We start from the raw sequence: 26,176 nt of genomic DNA on the forward strand, positions 1-26,176 counted from the left end.
ACTGAGCGTCTCTCTCCGTAACGCTTTCGCGATTACTAAATGATCCTGTGACGAAGCTCGCTGCTCTCCGTTGGATCTTCTCTCTCTCTTCTATAAACCCTATCTGGTATGGATCCCACATTGCTGAGCAGTATTCAAGCAGTTGGCGAACAGGCGTACTGTAACCTATTTCCTTTGTTTTCGGATTGCATTTCCTTAGGATTACTTCAATGAATCACGGTCTGGCATCTGCTTTACCGACCATCAACTTTATATGATATTTCCATTTTAAATCACTCTTAATGCGTACTCCCACATAATTTATGGAATTAACTGCTTCCAGTTGCTGACCTGCTATTTTGTAGCTAAATGATAAAGGATCTATCTTTCTATGTATTCGAAGCACATTACACTTGTCTACATTGAGATTCAATTGCCATTCCCTGCACCATGCGTCAATTCGCTGCAGATCCTCCTGCATTTCAGTACAATTTTTTATAGTTACAACCTCTCGAAACACCACAGTGCCTTGCGGCACACCTGAAATCACTCTTACTTCGGAAGACTTCTCTCCAATGAGAATGACATGCTGCTTTCTGTTATCTAGGAACTCTTCAATCCAATCACGCAATTAGTCTAATAGTCCATATGCTCTTACTTTGTTCATTAAACGACAGTGGGGAACTGTATCGTACGCCTTGCGGAAGTCAAGAAACACTGCATCTACCTGTGAACCCGTGTCTATTACTCTCTGAGTCTCGTGGACGAATAGCGCGAGCTGGGTTTCACACGACCTTTTTCGAAACCCATGCTTATTCCTACAGAGGAGATTTCTAGTCTCCAGAAAAGTCATTATATTCGAACATAATACGTGTTCCAAAATTCTACAACTGATCAACGTTGGAGATAAAGGTCTATAGTTCTGTACATCTGTTCGACGTCCCTTCTTGAAAACGGGGATGACCTGTGCCCTTTTGCAATCCTTTTTAACGTTACGCTCTTCTAGAGACCTACGGTACACCGCTGCAAGAAGGGGGCAAGCTCCTTCGTTCGAGTACTCTGTGTAAAATCGAACTGGTATCCCATCAGGTCCAGCGCCCTTTCCTGTTTTGATTAATTGTTTTTCTATCCTTCTGTCATCTATTTCGATATATACCATTTTGTCATCTGTGCGACAATCTAGAGAAAGAAGTACAGTGCAGTCTTCCTCTGTGAAACAGCCTTGGAAAAAGACATTTAGTATTTCGGCCTTTAGTCTGTCATCCTCTGTTTCAGTACCATTTTGGTCACAGGGTGTCTGGACATTTTGTTTTGATCCACCTACCGCTTTGACAGAAGACCAAAGTTTCTTAGGATTTTCTGCCAAGGCAGTTCATAGAACTTTACTTTCGAATTCATTGAACGTCTCTCGCATAGCCCTCCTCACACTACATTTCGCTTCGCGTAATTTTTGTTTGTCTGCATGGCTTTGCCTATGTTTATGTTTGATGTGAAATTCCCTTTGCTTCCGCAGCAGTTTTCTAATTCGGTTGTTGTACCACGGTGGCTCTTTTCCATCTCTTGCGATCTTGCTCAACATACACTCATCTAACGCATATTGTACGATGGTTTTGAACTTTGTCCACTGATCCTCAACGCTATCTGTACTTGAGACAAAACTTTTGTGTTGAGCCGTCATGTACTCTGTAAACTCAAACGCAAATGCTTTTCTCGTGTGTTAATTTAATATTTAAAGATCAACATCTTTATAGTTTCAGTCTTTAAAACCAAAGATTTTTACACTGATAGAAGCTGGTAATTGAATACAAAACCGCTCACAGACTTGCACTGTGATCTCATGTATAAAGTATAAACCGGCTAAATTTCGTAGTGGATCCCGTGTATTGCTGTTGAGAAGAAGACGGAACAACGTAAAGCGAAACTTTCTTTCCTCTGAAAGCTGTGATAGCTTTGGTTCTTTGCAAATCGAAACTGGTGACGTGTGATGAAATCTGGGCTTATGTTAATTAAAGTCAGGTCTAGGTAGTAACCGAGACTCAATACGTAATTTCTGATTACATATCGCTAAGTGACAAACTTTTTCATACCTTGTCCGAAATATTTTTATAATATTAAGGTTAAACCACTGCAGTAGATAAGTGCCTACAATGCTTACCAGAATAACCATTAAAAGTTTATTATGTTAATTTTGATGAAAAGGGTTTAGCTGTTTAAAGCATTTACATATGTGTTAATGTAGGCACATTTATATTAGGCATTCCTCCAAATTTAAGTTCTCCATGGTGAACTAACGTCCTCTACGATCGTCACCTCAGAGGCACTTAATATTAAAATTACTGGTTCTCTCTACGATTATTTGCTGCCTACATCTATTTACTATCATTGAAACTAATTCATGTGGTATATTGCAATCTCTCACAGACAAAAGAGAGTGATCAGCCAACACATAGCTGAGCATCTACAGCACGCGACTGTCTCGTGTAATTTACGAGTTGATTGCCACACACGGTTAATAAAGCAATTATTACATCCTAATTAAGACAAAATGAATTGAACCTCACGGTGATATAGCTAGATCTACTGATATCAAAATCTCCTTCTGAAGTACATAGTATGTACATAGTCGTAGGTGTTGCTGTTTGCCATATATGTGTACTTATTGTAACATAATGGGCTACCAACTTTAACCTTCTAACTTAATTTCTCTATATATTTTTTTCTACGAATCAAAGTTAGTGAATAAGTGTACCAATGCTCGTGTAGTGAAGTCGAATGTTTTCTCACAGCAAAGTTACATAAATGTTAGTTGTAAGCTAGTTGTAAGTAGGCACGCTGGATCAGTCAGGACGATGCTATACTGCCAGCGTGTATTGAAGTGGCAGTTGCTTTATGGCCGGGCACGCAAATGAGTCAGTAGTCGATTTCAGTGCACAGAAGAACGTAGGAGTGTGATGAGAGAGACATTCCTGACGAATCGCAGTGCAACTCCTGCGATGAGAAATGGTCATATTGCAGTGGTACTAAAGTATTTAAAGGTTCGGCAAATATTTGGTGTGGACGAGCGAAAGACACGGCATTAAGTAGGCAGTGTATAATTACCACAAGCGGATGCAAATTAACATGAAAAGTATTACGGGCCCAATTTCATTTGTTACGGAGCTAAAAGAAGAGGCAGTGTCAGACATTGTCAACGAACAATGTCTTAACATCGCACCGACGATATCTCAGCCTGAAGTAAGATCCAACTAATTGCTTGGTCAGACTTTATACAGCTAGCCAGCGTTGTAGTCCATTTTTGTGTTTGAATAATACAGACTTCTTCCAGGTGTTGACTATCAATTTTACCTGTCCACTACTAATGATAGGAGAAAGCCCTAGTGACTAAACAACTATTGCAGAGATTATTGAAAGAAATAAAAGTAATTAGAAGTTCAATCACTTGCAGCACTGTGTAACGTTCTTTTAAAAAATGATAGAATAAACGTTACGATTACGTCGAATGAATGTCTGAACCATGGAATTGGTACTGAACTCGAGTTGTCGTGTAGTGTGTCATAAGTACAAGTGGTGTGCTTACTCTGTGTTATCGTTAGCCAAACATTTATACGAATTGATTGGGCAATGCAACTTCCGAAACCAATAAAGAAATACAGTCACTGCAGAATACATTCAGCCCTGTTCAAAACTGATATCCCTAATACCCTTGGTCCCTGTGCAAATAACAAATTGAATGGTCGTGCCTCTAGAGCAGCAATGGAGTACCGCGGTACATTCTGGTCTCTCATGAAAAAAAACATGCTAGCTACAGGCTCATCAGTGTGCAATGCTGGCCATAATACTTGAAATGCACATGAAATTCCTTTGGCTGATAAACGAGAACATTTAATAAAATGTAACTTCCTAGAAAACTATGTAAGGTGGACAGGGAGGCTGTACTGATGATGGTGAATTACTAAAACTGAGACTTTATTTAACGAAAATTGTATTGCAAGTTAAGATTGGCTTTTCAAAAACCATGTGACAATTGAAGTTACATTACTCGCAACTGATTCACAAACAGTGAGATTCTAACAACAAGTATTATCTAACTTCATTAATCCAACATAAATGCAAATCAGCAAATTAAATATAGCTCTGTTAACAAATCTTAGAAGCATTACAAAGTGAAATATCTAATAGCCTTTTTATCAAAAAGGTTACGTGCATTATCGGTCTATTCAACATTTACAAATTATCAGCTAACTCACCTATACCAACGCGCTGGCGAAAACAGAAATCATACACTCCTGGAAATTGAAATAAGAACACCGTGAATTCATTGTCCCAGGAACGGGAAACTTTATTGACACATTCCTGGGGTCAGATACATCACATGATCACACTGACAGAACCACAGGCACATAGACACAGGCAACAGAGCATGCACAATGTCGGCACTAGTATAGTGTATATCCACCTTTCGCAGCAATGCAGGCTGCTATTCTCCCATGGAGACGATCGTAGAGATGCTGGATATAGTCCTGTGGAACGGCTTGCCATGCCATTTCCACCTGGCGCCTCAGTTGGACCAGCGTTCGTGCTGGACGTGCAGACCGCGTGAGACGACGCTTCATCCAGTCCCAAACATGCTCAATGGGGGACAGATCCGGAGATCTTGCTGGCCAGGGTAGTTGACGTACACCTTCTAGAGCACGTTGGGTGGCACGGAATACATGCGGATGTGCATTGTCCTGTTGGAACAGCAAGTTCCCTTGCCGGTCTAGGAATAGCAGAACGATGGGTTCGATGACGGTTTGGATGTACCGTGCACTATTCAGTGTCCCCTCGACGATCACCAGAGGTGTACGGCCAGTGTAGGAGATCACTCCCCTACACCATGATGCCGGGTGTTGGCCCTGTGTGCCTCGGTCGTATGCAGTCCTGATTGTGGCGCTCACCTGCACGGCGCCAAACACGCATACGACCATCATTGGCACCAAGGCAGAAGCGACTCTCATCGCTGAAGACGACACGTCTCCATTCGTCCCTCCATTCACGCCTGTCGCGACACCACTGGAGGCGGGCTGCACGATGTTGGGGCGTGAGCGGAAGACGGCCCAACGGTGTGCGGGACCGTAGCCCAGCTTCATGGAGACGGTTGCGAATGGTCCTCGCCGATACCCCAGGAGCAACAGTGTCCCTAATTTGCTGGGAAGTGGCGGTGCGGTCACCTACGGCACTGCGTAGGATCCTACGGTCTTGGCGTGCATCCGTGCGTCGCTGCGGTCCGGTCCCAGGTCGACGGGCACGTGCACCTTCCACCGACCACTGGCGACAACATCGATGTACTGTGGAGACTTCACGCCCCACGTGTTGAGCAATTCGGCGGTACGTCCACCCGGCCTCCCACATGCCCACTATACGCCCTCGCTCAAAGTCCGTCAACTGCACATACGGTTCACGTCCACGCTGTCGCGGCATGCTACCAGTGTTAAAGACTGCGATGGAGCTCCGTATGCCACGGCAAACTGGCTGACACTGACGGCGGCGGTGCACAAATGCTGCGCAGCTAGCGCCATTCGACGGCCAAACCGCGGTTTCTGGTGTGTCCGCTGTGCCGTGCGTGTGATCATTGCTTGTACAGCCCTCTCGCAGTGTCCGGAGCAAGTATGGTGGGTCTGACACACCGGTGTCAATGTGTTCTTTTTTCCATTTCCAGGAGTGTATTTAACATCTTTACCTTGCTTACGTGAAGACTTCTGCTTCCAAGTTCAACAATAGTGACATACCTTAATAAATCTAAAATTTGTTGGCTTCACTCAGCACACCACAAAAAACTTCCTGCTCCATCGTCTTTCCCTCACAGACAGCTATCTACAAGTGTGCGCCAAACTCTCTAATACTCCAAAACTAGCAGTATCTCTGGGTCTGCGATATGAAACCTATGAAAGACATACATAATTTAAAAAATCATATTCGGGTGTCACATACAATCGTGTCCCAATATAATCCTTTCAAACTATAATTAACTGTTATGTATAGTATTAATTATTTCAGAAACAGTGCTTAAAAAGTAAAATTCCGCAAAAGATAGTTTTTGTGTATGTTTTCATGGATAAATAAAGCTTCATTTTGCGCAACTGCAACCAGTCGGAAATGTGTGTTAACGTCTTGAGCCAATAATAGTAGTAACTGCAAAAAGTGAGTAGCAGTAATTGTTAATGGATAGTAATAGAAACTGAAGTCACAACAGACAATTAAGCAAGTTAAATCATATCACGAGCATTGTCATTCCTTTACAGTAGAAATTTTGACTTCGCAGTTTATGTAAGTGTAACTCACAGAGAAGTAAATATTAAATGGCGCCATATCATTACGGTAGTTTGCAAGCTAAATGATAGTATTCAGTAATGAACCATCACAGGTAACCTCTGTAGTAAAACTAAAGACAGTAGGCATTGCAGTCAGTGAAGTCACGACATTTTAGCACTTCGTAACCATCTATTACTGATGAGATTTTGTTGTTCGTCGATTATTACTTGTTGACTTCCGTGAGATGCTACCTAACTCAAAGGTATTTGTCCGCTGAGATATATCCATCTGCAGTCACAGTAAAGCAATATTTACCTGGTTGGTAAGGTTTTCTCCTTGCAACAAAACCAAACATTCTCGTGTAAGTTTTTTACCAATAACAGACAGTGATTACAATGACAGTAATTCTGCTCACGTAGTGAGCTGGCGACCGTTAATTTTCTTTAACTCAGTAAGTAAATTCGTAGCATTTTTCAAATTCAAATAACTACTGTTATTCCAACTTGCCTTTTTCACTTTCATGTAACCTTAATGGAGTCTTATTTATTGTCGTCATTACCAGTACTGAGCACTGGCGATTCGGTCATGCGTACGTATGTTGGGTTTCATTTATTCTTCGGAGTTTATGCCTTTAACACACAACAGGGAACTTTAGGTACACGTTCCATTTAAGTGCGAAGTAGCAGGAAGTGTAGCGTGTGGTTATTGTAAATTTACCAGTGCCTCTCGAGCAAATCTTTAGTCCCCTCTTTCAGCGTTTCTGTCGAAGACTTATGATTCTACTTAACAAATACTTATTTCCTCGTAATATTCGATGGCTAGTTTTCACTGTTGACCAGGCGGCGAAGTGTACCAGCTCTCGAGCTGACACTTTTGTAATCCTGCACAGATACTCAAATGGTCAAAGATAGTGGCCTATCTCAAGCTACATTCCTCTCTAACAGTAAAAATTCTTCGGCAGTACCGAGAGTCAAACTTGAATCCTGGGTCTTAGAGCCAGATGTTCAGACTCCTGTGCTACCAAAATGTGCCGTTTTCATTACTAGACACGTATAATGAAATTACCCTTGTTGTTGCTGCCGTACTTCTCATATAATTTAGATTTCAACACGGCTCTCTACCATCGGGTTTATTTCTTTCTTTCACACTTCTCCATGAAGTAGCGTTTGGAGTTTCTACTTCCTCTAATAATATCAACCAAATACTTTTTTCGACACTACCTTATTTTGGTCTCGACGCACCTGTGTCTTCTGTTTCGTTTTCTCCTACATTACTCTTCAACATTTTCTCTGCACCTGACATTTTCAAATGCGAAACCTCCTGAGTAATGCATGCATTAATAGAAACAAGAGAAATACGAATTTGTCATAGTCGAGATAGCGCTTTCACTGGCTACACAAAGTATCATATGGATATGAAAGACCCACCAGCGGCCGGAAGCACCAAAGCAACAAACGACTTCCTCCGAGAGAAGGCAATCTGAGCACTAATAGAAAGAGCTGCCGCCCGCGGGCTTTTAGCTCTAGACATGTGCCGGGCTCTCGCTGCTATTTACACAACAGCGCCGCCTCTGTGCTGACGGCTGTCGGATGGGTTTGTTTGGCTGGCTGCTTCCAAGTGGGACAAAATGGAGGTCTCGCTGCGCTACTTCTGCACTACCCCTTACCTGAATGCAGTTCACGTCGGCACCGTAACACGAAATCTATGGACTGTTAAAAGTGTAAGTGTAAGTTAGGAAAGTTTAGAAAAAGTTTAGAAAATGTTTGAAATCGTGTTTAAAGTTCTTGGAAGTCTGTAAGTGCTCTCGTCATCAGACATTAGATGAGTATATTATGAGTGCTTCCAATCAAGTTTTCAGCAAACCCTACTTCATATAACATCTCAAAGTTTATGATGTTACATCCACTGCACTATGTATCGCTTAGTGACGTAATTTCCAGGTCTATTTAGTGGTGTAGCTCGATACTGTCTCCAATGTGTGTTAAAAGTGACTTTTGTTGTTGTTGTTGTTGTTGTCTTCAGTCCTGAGACTGGTTTGATGCAGCTCTCCATGCTACTCTATCCTGTGCCAGCTTCTTCATCTCCCACTACCTACTGCAACCTAAATCCTTCTCAAACTGCTTAGTGTATTCATCTCTTGGTCTCCCTCTACGATTTTTACTCCCCACTCTGCCCTCCAGTACTAAATTGGTGATCCCTTGATACCTCAGAACATGTCCTACCAACCGATCCCTTCTTCTGGTCAAGTTGTGCCACAAACTTCTCTTCTCCCCAATCCTATTCAATACCTGATCGTTAGTTATGTGATCTACCCATCTAATCTTCAGAATTCTTCTGTAGCAGCTCATTTCGAAAGCTTCTATTCTCTTCATGCCCAAACTATTTACCGTCCACGTGTCACTTCCATACAAATACTTTCAGAAAAGCCTACCTGACACATGAATCTATACTCGATGTTAACAAATTTCTCTTCTTCAGAAACGATTTCCTTGCCATTGCCAGTCTATATTTTATTTCCTCCCTACATTTACAATCATCAGTTATTTTGCTCCCCAAACAGCAAAACTCCTTTACTACTTTAAGTGTCTCATTTCCTAATCTAATTCCCTCAGCATCACCCGACTTAATTCGACTACATTTCTTTATCCTCGTTTTACTTTTGTTGATGTTCATCTTATATACTCCTCTCAAGACACTGCCCATTCCATTCAACTGATCTTCCAAGTCCTTTGCTGTCTCTGACAGAATTACAATGTCATCGGCGAACCACCTCGAAGTTTTTATTTCTTCATGGATTTTAATACCTACACCGAAATTTTCTTTTGTTTCCTTTACTGCCAGCTCAATATACAGACTGAATAACATCGTGGAGAGACTACAACCCTCTCTTACTCCCTTTCCAACCACTGCTTCCCTTTCATGCCCCTCGACTCTTATAACTGCCATCTGGTTTCTGTACAAATTGTAAATAGCCTTTCGCTCCCAGTATTTTACCCCTGCCACCCTCAGAATTTGAAAGAGTATTCCAGTCAACATTGTCAAAAGCTTTCTCTAAGTCTACAAATGCGAGAAACGTAGGTTTGCCTTTCCTCAATCTTTCTTATAAGTCGTAAGGTTAGTATTGCCTTACGTGTTACTACATTTCTACGGAATCCAAACTGATCTTCTCCGAGGTCCGCTTCTACCAGTTTTTCCATTCATCTGTAAAGAATTCGCGTTCGTATTTTGCAGCTGTGGCTTATTAAACTGATTGTTCGGTAATTTTTCACATCTGTCAATACCTGCTTACTTTGGGATTGGAATTATTATATTCTTCTTGAAGTATGAGGGTATTTCGCCTGTTCCATATATCTTGCTCACCAGATGGTAGAGTTTTGTCTGGACTGGCTCTCCCAAGGCCGTCAGTGATTCCAATGGAATGTTGTCTACTCCGGGGGCCTTGTTTCGACTCAGGTCTTTCCGTGCTCTGTCAAACTCTTCACGCAGTATCGTGTCTCACATTTCATCTTTATCTACATGCTCCTCTATTTCCATAATATTGTCCTCAAGTACATCTCCCTTGTATGGACCCTCTATATACTCCTTCCACCTTTCTGCTTTCCCTTCTTTGCTTAGAACTGGGTTTCCATCTGAGCTCTTGCTGTTGATACAAGTGGTTGTAGGCCGTATCTATCTTACCCCTAGTGAGCTAAGCTTCTACATCCTTACATTTGTCCTCTAGCCATCCCTGCTTAGCCATTTTGCATTTAGTGTTGAACTCATTTTTGAGACGCTTGTATTCCTTTTTGCCTGCATTATTTATTGCATTTTTATATTTCCGCCTTTCATCAATTAAACTCAATATTTCTTCTTTTACCCAAGGATTGCTACTAGCCCTCGTCTTTTTACCTACTTGATCCTGTGCTGCCTTCACTACTTCATATCTGAAAGCTACCCATTCTTCTTCAACTGTATTTCTTTCCCCCATCTTGTCAATCGTTCCCTAATGCTCTCCCTGAAACTCTCTACAACCTCTGGTTCTTTCAGTTTTTCCAGGTCCCATCTCCTTAAGTTCCCTCCTTTTTGAAGTTTCTTCAGTTTTAATCTACAGGTCATAACCAATAGATTGTGGTCAGAGTCCACATCTGCCCCTGGAAATGTCTTACAATTTAGAACCTGGTTTCTAAATCTCTGTCTTAGCATTATATAATCTATCTGATACCTTTTAGTATCTCCAGGATTCTTCCATGTATACAACCTTCTTTCCTGATTCGTAAACCAGGTGTTAGCTATGATTAAGTTGTGCTCTATGCAAAATTCTACCAGGCTTCTTCCTCTTTCATTTCTTAGCCCCAATCCATATCCACCTACTACGTTTCCTTCTCCCCTTTTCTTACACTCAAATTCCAGTCACCCATGACTATTAAATTTTCATCTTCCTTCACTATCTGAATAATTTCTTTTATTTCATCATACATTTCTTCAATTTCTTCGTCATCTGCAGAGCTAGTTGGCATATAAACATGTACTACTGTAGTAGGTGTGGGCTTCGTGTCTATCTTGGCCATAATAATGCGTTCACAATGCTGTTTGTAGTAACTTACCCGCATTCCTATTTTCCTATTCATTATTAAACCACCTCCTGCGTTACCCCTATTTGATTTTGTGTTTATAACCCTGTAGTCATCTGACCAGTAATCGTGTTCCTCCTGCCACCAAAACTTCACTAATTCCCACTATATCTAATTTTAACCTATCCGTTTCCCTTTTTAAATTTTCTAACCTATCTGCCCGATTAAGGAATCTGACATTCCACGCTCCGATCCGTAGAACGCCAGTTTTCTTTCTCCTGATAACGACATCCTCTTTAGTAGTCCCCGCCCGGAGATCCGAATGGGGGACTATTTTACCTCCGGAATATTTTCCCCAAGAGAACGCCATCATCATTTAACCATACAGTAAAGCTGCATGCTCTCGGGAAAAATTACGGCCGTAGTTTCCCCTTGCTTTCAGCCGTTCACAGTACCAGCACAGCGGGGCCGTTTTGGTTATTGTTACAAGGCCAGATCACTCAATCATCCAGACTGTTGCCCTTACAACTACTGAAAAGGCTGCCTGCCCCTCTTCAGGAACCACACGTTTGTCTGGCCTCTCAACAGATACCCCTCCGTTGTGGTTGTACCTACGGTACGGCTATCTGTATGGCTGAGGCACACAAGCCTCCCCACCAACGGCAAGGTCCATTGGGAGGGGGGGGGGGGGGTGACTCTAGTAATCAGAAAATATGAATTTAAAGAGTCATGCCCATTGCCTGAGATTTACTCCATGAACACAGGGAATGTTGTAAGCGATAAACTTATTTCTGTCATCATTACGTGGAGATATAAGCCGACAAAAATTTCCAAAGGTATGTAACTGTGTTTAAGGTTTGCAGGAGATTGCTGAGTGGTCTCACTCTCCAATACTGGATGGGTGTTGTATGGACATTTGCGCACGTTCAGTTACCCCGCCTGAACAAATGCGTGGTTAGGAACGTTAACAGTGGCAACTATTTATTCACATCCGATACAAAAGGGTTACATGTTTGAACCTCGATACAAAAGGGTTACATGTTTGAACCTGTTGCTGTCCTTCGAAGTAGTCACCAGCGTTGTGTAGAATCCGCTGCCAGCGATGTGGAAGGCGTAGTATACCGTTAACAGAGCCTGTTCTGTTGATGGTGCGAATGGAGAGGTCTACTGCCTGTCGAATCACTGGAATAGTTCTCAAATGAAGGCCGTGAAGTGGTTCCTTCATCTTCGGAATCAAATCAAAGTCACAAGAACTTAAGTCCGGGGAGTATGGTGGATGGTACAGTACTTCCCAGTCCCATGGACCCAACAGGCCAGTCACAGTGTGCGCTCTATGCGCCCGGCATTGTCGTGCAAAATGATGGGCGGGTTGCGCAGGAAGTGTCGCCGCTTCTTTCGCAGAGCTGGTCGCAGGTGATGCTCCAGAGCCCCAGTATGGTGAAAGTTATAGTGATTTTCGTACACGACTGTGATGGTGTTATAGTAACGCATTACGTTCCTCCACGGCAGACCGTCAATGCACACTAATACTTTTCGTTTTTGGAGCATAACCTGCGTCCAGCTTTGATTAGGTTAAGTAATTATAATCGCTATATTTTCGCATTATTCTCTCAGTTGTAAAAAAAGTAGTAGTTAAGTGTTTCGTGTTACGAAGAAAAGATTGGTCAGTTAGAGAAGATTACGACCAATGTCGAAGTTCCATCCTTTCCTCTCAAGTGATTCAGTGTAGTAAGTTAATATTATGTTCTTCGCATAAACTCATGCACTCACCTCACTCACTTAAAATCAATAGCACAATAAAAAATAATATTAAAGTACATTTCAATGATATATAGAACTTTTCATATTCTCCAAAATATGTACTTTTCCCCCTTTCCTTTTGGTCCTATTTATCACTATTGTAACAGTTCATTGTATAATCGCTGTTGTTAAGCATCACCTAGTTTTCGTGTTCCCTGTGCCTGTGTGTCAAAACTGTAGGCTAAAGTTCATCCTACCAGAGCATGTTGGTGACATTTTTTTACTACTCAGTAGACCTGTCGAAACATGTAGTTTACGTTTCGTTTTGATTAATGTCACGGTAGTAAAGCAGAGGCATTAGCCTGACATTTCTGTTAACGGGAATGGTGAATCACCCAAAGCTGCTCTCCAGTTAGCCATTGTTTCAGGGTAGCATTTCTTAATGCGGTAGCGAGCATTCAATCTGAGTGTCAGCAGGGGAGCTTCACCATAAATACTGTTGAGCATGAGCAGGTTCATTCCTATGCACTGCTAAACATAATTTTGTAAATAACAGCTGTGGATCTTAGGTAAAACTTAAGCACTTCAGCATCGTACGTCGAGAAAATGTTTAATATTTTTCTTTCTACTGTAGTTGGAGAGCAAGAGAGTTCCCCGGCATATTCTGTACAAGATCTCCCACGGATCTCATTCGTGAGAGAGTAGGTGGAGCTACTGCGTTCGAGGTAAAGTAATTCAGTCCCAGGAGGACGTGGAATTTGCAATTTAAGGCCACGGCAGTTTCATCTGATTTCTCGTGGGAGCTGGTAACAAAGTCACGAGAGAAGAATTAAGTGTGTGGACAGGAACGTGCCACGTCTGTGGTAGTGTTTCAAAGCAGACCCCGTCAATCGTTGTGGTGCAAAATGTTCGGCAAACGTCGCGGCTGCAGGACCTCTCCAAGGAGCCCACATTTCTGCAAGCAGTACGTTTCTGAGTTATGGGTAAAAACAGCTGAATTAGCGTCACGTGTAATAACAGATTACTCATCAAATAAAGTAGGAAATATATACGTAATTTTCGATTCAGAAGCAAATAATATTTCATCAACTATGCTGTGGTGAACAGAAGAATTTTCATCATAAACAAAACTTTTAATTATTATTTAGGCTTCTGATGGCCGTAGAAAATTTTCTTAGCGTAATTTCCTTTTCCGCGGTAGAGAATGAAGAGAGTCAATTAGTACCTAATGAACTAAAGGATCATACACACTTCTGGAGACAGCACGCCATCATAAAATACTTGATGTAGTGGCGCTGTTTGTGTACGAAAAACTGAGTGGAAGGTAGAATTTCTGTCTCCTTGTTGAATATGCGTAATATCATCATGCTGCATTGCAGTTATACTGGGCCGGTTGCAAGGAGATTTGTATGTTACCTGTCATGGAGGACAAGTTAGAACATATAATTGAAAAGTTATAGAAAGTTATGATTACATAATTTTGTCGACGTGTAAAGCTAAAAATGTAAGCTTTAATATTATTTATATACATATTGGAGAAGAGTAAATTGGTGCAAATACTACAGAGGTAGAAACGATGGATTATCCAATAAACGGAAAAATTTCTTCCTTTCTGGTGTCGGCAATGTACAAAAATCCCTGGGCTTTCTTACCACAACGTCATTGGAAATAGACGTATAAATACATTTTACCGTGCAAAGTAGTTATACCACAACAGCAAGAGACGGTGCTGTTCTCCGACAAAATGTTCAGTTCTTTCCACTCCGTGGCACATCTGGTACAGCAACCAAAAGTAATATTTCGACAAAAAAGCCATCTTGGTTTCAGAAGAAACAATGCAGATATTGACGCGTTGTACCCTTTCTTTGCGCGTAAATAAGAGTATTGTTTCCCTTGCAACCATCACTGTTTTTGTCTCGAAATTTAAAAAAAAGGGCAATTCGTTTACCTTTGAATTAAGTAATATATCCGAATCAGCTAATATATATAGGAGCTCCTCGAAAACTGTACATCGATGCTCCCCTGCTGTCATTAGGTTGGAAAAAGCTCGCAGCGTTTCTCCAGGAGCCTAGAAAACTTACCAGACACTTTAGTCATCAATATTATAGTCTCCTTCATTATTCACAACAACCTGCCAACGCTCGGGAAACTTCTAAGTTCCGCGACTGAAGAAATCATGCGATTTTGAAGCGAAGAACCCTTAGTGCTACTTTTAGAACGCATTTTCATCCGGAAGGGAAGTTTCGTGAGTGGAAAAGGTGAAAATCTTAGGACGGAAGATCACGTGATAAAGATGGATGCGGAAAGACTTCGCAGCCCAGCACCTGTACAGTGTTGTTTTCACTCAATTTGCTTGGTCGTTGTTCTTGGACATCGACTGCAAGAAGTCTCAGTTGTTGACAGTAACACTTCGGGGAAGCAATTCGTAGTACAGCACACGTCGGTATTTCACCAGATGCATTCCGTTATCCTTTGGGGATGCGTGGCGACCTTTGTAAGTGGAGTTGCTGCATAGTTTCGCCTCAACCATTGCTTTCTTTTCCTTACGTTAGCGTAAATGCACAATTTGTCGTCACCAGTAATGATAAAAGATAGGAATGGTTGGTGTTTTTCACTAACCAATTGATGACGCGTAAGCAGAGATGCACATTTGACGACAAGCCGATTTTTATGGTTTTTGGCTTAGAGCATGCAGTACCCAAACACCAGATATTTTAACATTCCCCTTTGCATGTAAACGCCGCAAGATGGTGGAATGATCACAGTTCGTCACATGTATCAGTTCCTGAGCACAGTGACGAGGACCGATATGGATGAATGCATTTAAACGATCTTTGTCGAACCCCAAAGGCCTTCCTGGTAAGTGGAGAGTCACTAATGTCAAAAGATCCTCCTTGAAACGAGTAACCCGTTTTCTTGAGTGCTCTGTCCAATGGCGTCATTCCCAATACACGGGGCAAATCTATCTGGCTGCCTCCGTTGCTGTTATCCTCTTACTGAAGTAAAAACAGAAGAATATGTCAGAAACGTTCCGATATCTCCACTTGGCACTCAGTTTTCTAGCGTCCAGAGTTCCACTCCTTAACTCCAAATGACAAAATAACAATATTTAAAGTCAAATATCATCATTGACTTACAAATATAAAATAACAGTATATAAATAAAAGCTTAGCAATCGGAATACAACCATGCAAAACAAAAACGCTACGAACTTTTGATCAAACGTAATGTTTACTGATTCAGATGAAATGTAAATCGTTCATGGCTGGAGATAATCCCAGAACTACATCTACACACGGTACACTAATGAGCAAAAGCATCACGAATACCTGATTAAGAGCACGCTGGTCCACCTTTGCAACGCAGTATAGCAGATGTTGTATGTGGTATGTATTCGACAAGTCTTTGGTAGATCTTCATTTTACAAGGTGTTTTGACGATTTCAGTTTAGAGCGCTAAAAACGAGATACGGCGACGGTGGTGCCATCTATTAGTAGCGCGGAGTGTCAAGATTCTTCCTATATGCAGGTCAGTAGTCATGTAGTACTGGTCGAAGCAACATCGTGCGTTAGCGTTGGAGTGCTATTTTTGCTATGTCGAATCTGTCGCGCACGTACAATGTACCTTCCATAAGCATTTCCAGATTCAGCCGCGATATCAAATTCCTCCTCGAGCATCGGTAATGAATTGGGTAAGAACATCTGCGCAACTACCAGTGCGTCTTCTCAAAACACCGCACGAACTACCTAGAACATCGGACGTGTGCGAAGCAGTTCACAGGCAACCCCTTTTCGTTCGTTACGAATACGTGCCCGAACGCTGAACATTGCACCAACGTTCACTCATACCATAATACGGTGTGATCTGCATTATCGTGCGTACAAATTAGCTGTGATACCAAAGTTAGAGCCTGGAGATTATGCAAAAAGAAAAATATTCGCCTAATGGTTGTCATTTGTCCGATGCAGTATTTCATAAGTAAATCTGAATAAATGTTGAATTTTGTGTAAATGTTCAAATTGATTTTGCTGTTAGTTTGTGTGTTATTCAAATTTGAAATCGTCAAAACATTGTGAAGCAACTTGTCTGTGGCACCAAACATGTGCGCCCAATTCACGCAGATCCTGTAAATTCCGAGCCGGTGGTGTATGGGCGTGGAGTTGGCTCCCAATACCGTCGTGGATATGATCCATACGGTTCAGAGCAGTGAATTTAGTGCCCCAAAAGCACTGCAATTTGATTATTCCTGTGTGACCCATACAGTTATTGTGTTGGAAGATGCAATCAATCGGCGCCAAGGTAGGCAAGAAGAATGAAGAGTGGTGTTGGTAAGTTCCTATAGGACCAATGGCTGAGGTCACCGGTCCCTAGGCGTACACACTACGTAATGTAACTTCAACTAACTTGCGCTAAGGACAATCCACGCCCGAGGGAGGACTCGAACCTCCAACGATGGGAGCCGCCCGAACCGTGGCCAGGCGCCTAAGACCACGCATCTACCCTGCGCGGCCACGATGAAGAGATGTAGATGGTCCGCAATAATGTTCACGTATCCTGCATCGATATGGTGCTTTGGATTACTGCTAACAGGTCCCACTGAACCCAAGGTATGTCCTCCATAGCATAATACTACTCCCATCGCCGTGCGCCCGTGGTATTTCGAGAGGTCATATGCCTGGAAGACGCTGCATCTGTACATGACCTTGGTCAGGTGTAACAAGAGACGAGCTTCATTAGACCAAGCGACACTGTTTCGTTGATCGTGGTCTAATCTTGATGATCCTGTGGTCACTGCAATCGTAGCTCATGAGTGTTTCGTGAGTCATCATGGGAATACGTGGTGTCGCAACCCCATTTTCAACAATGTGAGCTGAACGGTCTGCTACCAAACACTTGTGGCTGCACCGCTGTTGTACGCTAATCATCAGATCTGCCACAGTTCGTCACTTATTCCTCCTTACAGAGCAGGCTACATCGTGATTGTCCAGCACCTTATCGTCTGTTCGTCGTTACGCCGTCGTTCAGCCACTTCCCATAAATGCTGACGACAGTAGCACAGGATTAGTCAACCAGCTTCACCGTATACGAGAAGTTCGTTCAAAGACACAGGGCCATAACAACAGCCACATAAAGTCGCTTTTTTGGTGTATTTCTCCGTTTGCGACCCGTAGTTTCACTGGAATAATTCGTCATTTGACTTAAAATACTTTCCCTTTCTGTTCACAATGTTAGCAGTCAGAATTTAGTCTCGTGGTTGGCAGTAGTCATACCGCTTTGAAACATCAGTGCAAATACTGTTACACACAAAAAAGGCCCACCATGAAAGAACTATCCGAATGGTATGGAAATCGTTAGATGCGATGTACATACACAAAAAAACAAATGGTTACAGTTTCAGAGAAATAGGATGATTTATGGAAGACATAGAGCTTCACAAATTGAGCAAATCAGTAATGTGTTGGTCCAGTTTTGGCCCTTATGCAAGCAGTTATCCAGCTTAGCATTGACTGACAAAGGTGGTGGGTATTCTCCTGAGGGATATCGTGCCACGTTCTGTCCAATTGGAGCGTTTGATTCTCAAAACTTCGAGCTTTTTGGTGGACTCTGCCTATAATGCTCCAAAATTTTTAAGTTGGGCGTATCGGGTGACCTTGCCGGGCAAAGCAGGGATCAGCAAGCACGACGACAAGCCGTAGAAAGTCTTACCGCTTATGTGCGGGCATTATTTTGCGGAAATTTAAAGCCTCGATTACTTGGTATGAAAGACAACAAAAACGGATGGAGGATACCGTCGACGTATAAGAGTGCCCCAGATGAAAACCAGACAGGTCCTGCTATGAAATGAAGTGTCATCCCAGACGATCCATGCTGGTTGTGGGGCCGGATGGTGGCCGACAATCAGTCAGTGTCCTACCGCAGTCCTGGGCGTCTGCCGTCACGTCTTCGCTGGCCATCGGGGCTCAGTTCGAAGCAGGACTCATGACTGGAGGCAGCTCCACCCCAGTCAATGAGAGTCCACATCGTGGAAAAAGTTACTGGCTGTCTGAGTTGGTACACAACCCAATCTGTATATCCCTTTTTCATTATCGATATCCTAGGTATATTACAGAAGCAGCAAAATTGTCATAAAGTCTTATTTAAATACGGTTTCTCCTAATATTTCTCGGGAACAGCTTTCTTCTATTAATTTGTATTTAAATGTCGAAAATATCCTTTTACCCGTCCCCATGAGCTATGTTTTAAGGTCCTAATAGCGCGTCTCCGAATTGTCTCGATGCCTGTTGTCCTGTGTAAGGACACCGAATTGTTCCAAGGCTTTTTTTCTAATATAAAGTGCAAAATCCCAGGACCCTTCTCTTAAATTTACATCTTTGACAACTCTGCTACGTTCGCGGGTTCGAATCCTGCCTCGGATATGACTGTCTGATGTCCTTAGGTTAGTTAGGTTGAAGTAGTCCTAAGTCTAGGAGTCTGATGACCTCAGATGCTAAGTCCCAAAGTGCTCAGAGCCATTTGCACCGTTTGAAACCATTCATCTTTTAATCACATACCATCGGATGCTAACTCTTCTTTAACTGCACTGTCTTGTATTTGCCCATCATTCATTACAGCAGGTGGAAATTTTACTCAATTCTTTCTCCACTTTGTTACGACATTCTAACGAAAATACTTCCCTTCATACTATGACATTGTTTTTGTTGAACCAGTATCGATTCTTTTAGACTCACAGGAGGGCAACTGGCAGACCGCAGGCCGGGCCCGGCCCGCGATTGATTTTATTCTGGCCTGCGGAAAAAATTCGTGGGGGAGAGTGCGTGGATGTATTAGAGCACTGAAACTATTTAAATTTAAAGCAGTCTGTAATGAATTCTTTACAACCAGTTGGTTTTACAGGCATTTATATATCCATGAAGACATTTCAAGATGCCTGACGCCCCATTTCAGATGGTTACAATTATTTACATGTCGTGAACATTGTTTCTTCACTAACAGCGTTTCAGCAGACTTTTGCAAAAGACGTTCTTAAGACAGCCACTGTAACGCCGCAAGTAAATAAATAACGTTCACTATGTGTAATTAAATTTAGACCTCTGAAGGTGACTTGAACATGAATGCACTCTCTGAAACGTCCGTTTTCAGGCATGACTTGTTGGCATGTCTTGTCGGTAAAGGGGTCCCATTCATATTGTTGTGTTACCACAAAAAGCGCTAACGTCACGGACGCAATAGTTTTGACTTAGTCACCAGGAGTGTTGTTGTTGTATCACTTGACGAGGTGGCCCGCGAGTTTCAGGAAGTATGTGAACTAGGCCCTTGGATCACCGAAGTTTTCCCATGCCTGGTTTACCCTTTTCGGAAGCAGAAATCACTTGCGCTCTTTTCCGGCCACACGAAATTATGCGCTACGCGATGGAGGAGCTGATTACGCAGCGTATTAAATGTGATATCTAAATGGACATCCGTGAGAGGTTGATCCTTAATCGATTTCAGTAGCTGCTGAAGGTGCTTATCTCAGTGCTTCTAATTTTGGAATTTCTGAAGTACTCATAGACTGCTTTTGTATTATCCTCACACATGAAGATATTATTAAGTATACAGCTTAACATTACATCAGTCTGTGCGTTAACTTCAGTGTCACCGCTAGTCTGAGCCATGAGAGAGTTGACGGAATGTTTAAATCCCTTCAGTACCTTTACAACAGACTGTAGTTCCCGTTACTTTGCGAGGAATCTTTCATAACCTGAGGTGGAATTACTGTACATTTCACACAGTGGACTTATTGTGGCTGCATGAATCGTTGCAGCAAAGTTGCTTTATCCCATTTCTTGACACTAGTGCGCGGTGAAGTCATGGCAGCAATCGCTTTGGACAGAAAATTACAAGATTCGGGGACGTTCAAGACACAGAGAGCTCACCAAATAACTTTTAAGCAGTTAAATAGATGGCTTAGAAAAGAGTGGGAAATGTTTCATTGAGAAGCTGTCAATCAGAAGCTGTCGGCTTGCCCGCAAAATTTAAAGCGCTTAATGGTACATAGGGGCTGTTTGAGAAATTGCAACATTTTGCTGAAAATCTTTCACAACAACACATATCTGATTTAATAAACTGGTTACATCAATACATGATGACGAACGCAGTTGTTGATGAAATGTGAGTCGAATGATTTCTTCTAGAGAATACAAAATTTTCTAAACATTCCGCCACTCAATTCAGCGCAAGTCTTCTTCGTATTTCGTAATAGCAGTTCTGTAGAGGACTTGTTGATGTTCTCTTATGAGATATCAGAGTTCACTTTTCAATTTGTCGACTGTATTTCCTTAAACTCTCTGGCTATCCCTTTCCAGTTGTCGCTAATTTCTAAAATGTCATGGAGCAGGGATAAATGGTAAGAAATACCTATGAGGTTGGCAACCGATTTACTGTCCTTGCTGTCCACATGAACAGCAATATATCAGAGTAGGGCAATACTCCGTCACACAAACATCTTAAAAGATGCCAATCTGCCAAGCCAGTGCTACTTCGACATCTCGCTTAGGTTTTTGGCCGACAATCGGTGACCTTTAGATGACTTTGTTTTCCTCGGTCGAGTCGATCGGAGTTCTCTTCAAAATGGTTCAAATGGCTCTAAGCACTATGGGAGTTAACATCTGAAGTCATTAGCTCCCGATACTTAGAACTACTTAAACCTAACTAACCGAAGGACATCACACACATCCGTGCCCGAGGCAGGAATCGAACATGTGACCGTAGCAGCAGCGCAGTTCCGGACTGAAGCGCCTAAAACCGCTCGGCCACAGCGGCCGGTTGAAGTTCTCTCACACGAACCATGGACAGTGAGAAACTGATAATTTTAGTCTATCAAAGGAGGATTTCTTGGCATCAAGGGTATGAAACATATGATGATCGCGATATACCACAGTATTAAGGACAGAAATGCAAGTTTATCGAGAATTTTAGACGTAAATTATAGCTTCAAAAAACTGTGTGTTCAAGTGAGACTGGGTGGCGTATAATATGCTTAAAGTCACTGTTGTGAATCTCTTTTGGTTTGAGTTATTTGTGGATTAATTTACTCGTGTTTTTATGCCAGTGGGGTGGTGGTTTGCGAATGTGTTGTATGTGTTTTCCGTTTTCGGTGCTATAGGTGTTCAGAGTACCTATTTCTTAATTTTTTCTTTGCCCTTTGCACGTATTCAGAATGACTGTCATTGAAATTTAAATGAGAAACCATTTGTTTGTTTTGCAGAATTTGTTTAAAGATCTGCATAGTGTATTATTTGTTTCCAGTGTCACCATGAATCGTCTGGAGTATGTAAAGGAAGGTTTTTCTCTTGAGTTCATGTAGTCGTAATTGTGGAAAGAGTGTACATTAGCATAAGTCGCAATGCAGCACTAGTCTCACATCACAGTGTCATCGAGATATCCATCCTTCCCTTTGGAGGTTAAAATACATTCTATGTCACTTGGTAAAATAGATTACAACCTAACCTAACCTGGCGTCTCTGATACCGCCAAAAACTGACGGAGGAGATGAGACGCTTTGTAAGCCGTCGGATGATGTTATCGGGCGGCCTCAAGCGATAGCGTCTGCCGACCGTTGGCGATGCTACTTCCTGCTCTGCACACAACCTTAAGATCGCTGTCTGTGGCATGTTGCAGAAAATATATCCGGGATTAACAGTGGTTTAAAGAATTTTATGCATCGTGTCCGTGGTATCCGAAGCGATACATAGGAACACTTCAGGAAATTTTTACTACCTAACCTGATAGCCCAATATTCTTATTTCCAACAACGTAAAAACCATTGCAGTTTATAAATTCATCATTGGTTTCCAGATTGAGTGGAATATAATGCATTACAGACGCTAGTAATCTGCATTGACGTTTATACTCCAATCCACAATATTTACTAAGCCAGTGAAAACATTGTAAAATATTCCGTTTCAAATCCCTGTTTAAATAACGGCAGAGAAGGCTTAAATTGGAGAAATTGGAGTGAAATACGTGGTGGTTTTACTGAAAAACTTTCTATAAGCAGCGCGGTGTTTTATCGCTTCACCTAATAATTTTGAGATTGTTTTTTCCAGCGAACCACATGCAGAATTCTTTTCCAACATTTATGTATGTAAGTTAGTGCACCGTCTCTACAGCAGGCAAGACGAAGAAACCGATCCTTATTTTTCGGAGGTCTTAGGAAAATGTTTCGAAACATGCAGTCAACATAGTAATGAAATTTCTAAGAATCCGAGAAAGGCAGTCAAAATGTAGATGAAACAATTTTACAGTTTGAAAAGATTAACAGTCAAGGAGATGAAGACAATTAGAATAAAGGAATTAAATGGTTTGTTTAATTTTGTGAAATTACTCAAAAGCAAATATTGTCTTATTATTATTCTTATTATTAAGTCCCTTAGTACAAAATGTATGACAGACGTGTCGTTTTGAGCAAATATTGGGCTATATTAAAACAAGATGCATTGATTTTTGATTAAGATACAGAGACTATTGACATTGTAATTTCAGAGATTAGCTATGTGATTTGAAATGGCATTCGCGTTACAAGCAAGTACCTGGCGGAAGAGTCGCTGCTTAGTACAAGGCACGTGTTCCTTTTAACTCAGAGAGCGAAATGCCGCGCACGTCGTTACGCACGATTCATGGGTCGACGCTTCCTACCAATTTTAAATCACAGGATCGTGATTCGCATTCCGAATCACACAGCTTCTCACAGTAGGCAGTGGCCTCCATTCCGCTAGCAGACACGATACAAGCAGCGGAAGTCTCCCCCATTCCGAGAATTTACCTCGCAGTATCCACTGCACCACGAATACAACGTTGTTAAATCGCACTACACTAAATCATTTAAGTTTTCTGTTCCGCCTGAATTATGCGGTTGTACTCTTTCTGACAATACGTTTTGCTTGTCAAATGGATACGCCAAATGTTTGGATCGTGGCTATTGACATTCGTATTGTATTTATGAGACCACATGAATCCTCCGGCTCGATTCAGCTCATTAGCCTTCTCTCGTACTTTGAAGGGATAATACATTTCTCAAACATTCTTGCTCCTTTCTATGGAGAACTGTAGATACAAATTTTTTACATCTAGGTGACTAGTTTCAGGCATACATATGTACTCTTATAATTTGTACTTGAAAAACAAATATTTAAGTTAAGATACTCTTTGGAATGCTCGACAACATTAGCAAAGAATGGACGTGTAACTGGGATGAAACAAATGCTTCTTATCTACATCGACCTCACTGATAACGAAAACGAGCTTGAAACTCCAATCAGCTCTCATTTCCAAGTTAAGAGGTTACACTTTACTAGCATCCGTTGCCGCTCCCTTAATTTATAGAATTCGAAATCGCGCTGATGTAAGCCAGATCTATAAAGTTTCAGGCAACAGTAACTAGACGTATTTTGTCGCTATTTTCAACCCGAGCTCGTAGCAAAATGCGGAGAGGCAGAGGAAGAGAGGAGCGGAGCAAGTTTCTTTTTTGCGTAGTTTCAGTCTGTTACAAGCTATGTTCTGTTCGTGTTCCGGAAGAACGTTTTACTAAAATGTAGTTAGAGCGTGTGACTATCGTACACACATCAAAAAAGTTTTGAATCCCAGAACTCTTGAAAACAGACGTTGACTGTGGATATTGTGTTATAGACACAGTCTCTTTGACTGTTCATAGATGTCACTAAACCCGCCCAAAGATGTAAACAACCGTGCATGTGCAGCGCCTATTAGACGGAGGGGGTCTGACAGCCGATCAGTTCCAGTCATTCCACCGGGAAGGAGGTACACAGCACGTGTTGTCTGTGGTTCAAGCATGCGTAGACGGTCCATACCGCGGTTCGAACGCTTCCGAATTTCTACCTTGTGCCAGGAAGGGCACTCAACAAGGGAAGTATTCAGGCGTCTCGGAATCAAGCTATGTTGTTCGGACATGGAGAAGATACAGAGAGACAGGAACTTTCGATGACACGCCTCGCTCATGCCACCCAAGGGCTACTACTGCAGTCGATTACCACTGCCTACGCATTATGGCTCGCAGGAAAACGCCACCATGTTGAATACTGCTCTTCATCCAGCCACAGGACATCGCATTACGATTCAGACTGTGCGTAATACGCTGCATGATGCGCAACTTCACTCCCGACGTCCTCGTCGGGGTCTATCTTTGCAACCATGACGCCATGCATCCCAGCACCGATGGGCCCAACAACATGCCAAATGGACTGCTCAGGATTGACATCATGTTCTCTTTACCGATGAGTGACATATTCCTTCAACCACAAAATCATAGGAGACCTGTTTGGAGGCAACTCGGTCAGGCTGAACACCTTAGACACAATGTCCAGGGAGTGCAGCAAGGTGGAGGTTCCCTGATGTTTTCTAGTGGCATTATGTGTGGCCAACGTACGCCGCTGGTGGTCATGGAAGGCGCTGTAACGGCTGTACGATACGTGAATGCCATCCTCCGACCGATAGTGTAACCATATCGGCAGCGTATTGGCGAGGCATTTATCTTCATGGACGGCAATTGGCGCCTCTATAGTGCACATCCTTGTGAATAGCTTCCTTCAGGTTAATGACGTTGGTCGACTAGAGTGGCGAGCATGTTCTCTAGAGATGAACCTTATCGAACATTCCTGGGATGGTTTCAAAAGGGCTGTTAATGAACGACGTGACGCACCAACCACTCTGAGGGATCTACGCTTCATCGCCGTTGAGGAATGGGACAATCTGGACCAACAGTGCCTTGATCAACTTGTTGACGGTATGCCACGACGAATACAGGCATGCATCAATGCAAGAGGACGTGCTACTGGGTGTTAGAGATACCAGTGTGAACAGCAGTCGGGACCAGCACCACTGAAGATATAGCTGTATGGTGGTAAAACATTGAATGTGTGGTTTTCGTGAGCAATAAAAAGGGCGGAGATGATGTTAATGTGGATTTGTATTTCAATTTTCTGTATAGGTTCCGGAAATCTCGGAACCGTGGTGGTGCAAAACTTTTTTGATATGTGTAATTCCTGTGATTCAGTATGCCTCTTAAATGTGTAAAGAGTGCTCAGACTTATTGCTACATTTGGGTAGGCTACATTGAAATCGCAGAGGAGACCAACAATTCTATATATTAAGAAGGCGTACAGACTGTACTTTGGCTATGATATCGGGGACCAGGATAGGCCCTGTGTTCCTCACGTATGTTGCACATCTTACGTCTAGAGTCTTAACAAGTGGTTGAATTTATAAAGATTTTCCGTCGGCTTTGCTATACCATCTCGCGGGAGACATCAAACCATGTAAATGATTGTTAATTTTGCTTGTCAACTCCATAAACATACGGTACTTCCAAGAAGAAAGTCTTCCTTGACACATCCTAATATAGCATCGGTCACGTGCCCAGTGTCCCACGGAGATCGATAGTGAAACTAGTGCTGCAACACAATCTTCAAAATCGAGTTCAACTGTAGATCTTGATTTTACGTGCAGCAGTTTGTATACCAATGAATATACAGAGATTCACAAAATAACACAGTGCGAACTTAAGGACTTAGTGAGAGATCAGGTACTGCAAAAGGAAAAGCCGAACTTTTGGTGTCAAG

The sequence above is a fragment of the Schistocerca gregaria genome, chromosome 3 (genome assembly GCF_023897955.1).
Source record: "Schistocerca gregaria isolate iqSchGreg1 chromosome 3, iqSchGreg1.2, whole genome shotgun sequence".
NCBI classification, from domain to species: domain Eukaryota; kingdom Metazoa; phylum Arthropoda; class Insecta; order Orthoptera; family Acrididae; genus Schistocerca; species Schistocerca gregaria.